The sequence below is a fragment of the Anneissia japonica genome, unplaced genomic scaffold, assembly GCF_011630105.1.
Source record: "Anneissia japonica isolate Jap-2015-1 unplaced genomic scaffold, ASM1163010v1 scaffold3709_len703521_cov189, whole genome shotgun sequence".
NCBI lineage: Eukaryota > Metazoa > Echinodermata > Crinoidea > Comatulida > Comatulidae > Anneissia > Anneissia japonica.
In genome coordinates, this window is record NW_022694779.1 from 638,006 (window position 1) to 639,203 (window position 1,198).

Below are 1,198 nucleotides of genomic sequence, written 5' to 3' on the forward strand. Positions count from 1 at the left end.
TGTGCCCTCTCTAATGAGATTAGTTTTTGTACTTCGCATCTCGCACAATGCGGTCGTTCGGTTAGGCTGAGATATGTTTGTTTAAGTGTCAAAATCTCAGTCAGAATCAGTTTTTTTTTTTTTTTTAACAAATTTGAAATAATTCCTATGAAATATTATATTTCACAAGTGTCAATACTAGCAACGGAAAATATCATTTCGGCCGTTTTTATGTGTGATAACAGAACCTAAATCGAGGTAAGGCTAGGCCTAGCCTAGCAGCACTGGATAGGCTAATGTTTTCGGCGCCTACGTTATTTCATCTCACGACCTATCGCAAAATCAAAATGAAAAATTCATCCGCATTTATTTTTTGTGTGGAACACAAAAAATCAAATTTCAGTCTTATTTTACATTTTTTTCATTCTTAGGAATCGTATTATATTTATAAATCTTTATAACACTTCTAAATTCAGTTAAACTAGCAATTCCGTATTATATTTATAAATCTTTATAAGATTATACAAAAATTAGATTTTTCTTAAAAATTGAAATTTTGCCGGGAATGGGGCTTTAACACATCTGCTTAATTGATTTTTACTTAACTATGGATTTTTATTTCTAATGTAAAGCGCATTGAGGCTTTCAGCAAAATGCGCTTAATCAAGATCAAACTTATTATTATTATTATTGAGAGGTGGTGCTAAAATTTTCTTTCTTCCCCCTCCCCAGTTTTCCCCCGCAGGATATAAGAATTCGTCGGAGATAAAAAAAAAGTATATATATTTTCTACATATTAGTAGACTCTGCATGTAACATCAATTAAATAAGCCTCTCAAGCCCCTAAATTGTCATGTTTTCTGGACCAATTTCGAAACATTTTAATTGACACCCGACCACGCCCAATTTGCTCGTGTCGGGAACCTTGTTTCCCACAAGATTTCAGACACTGGCGCCGCAACATTATTAAAAAACACCCAAAACATAAAATAAATTTTTTCAATAATATCCAGGTATATAAAGTATGCCAAAACAGGCTTCGGTCATGTTCGATCTCCATAACCGTGTTACGTCTGTTTGGAGTCTACTATTTCGTTTCGGGTAGCTAGGGATTACAAAATGTATGAGGCGCCAAGTGTAAATTTATTATTTAACACAATTATTTATATATAATTCATTATTTAACATAATTGACTAGATCACCCATTATTTATATATA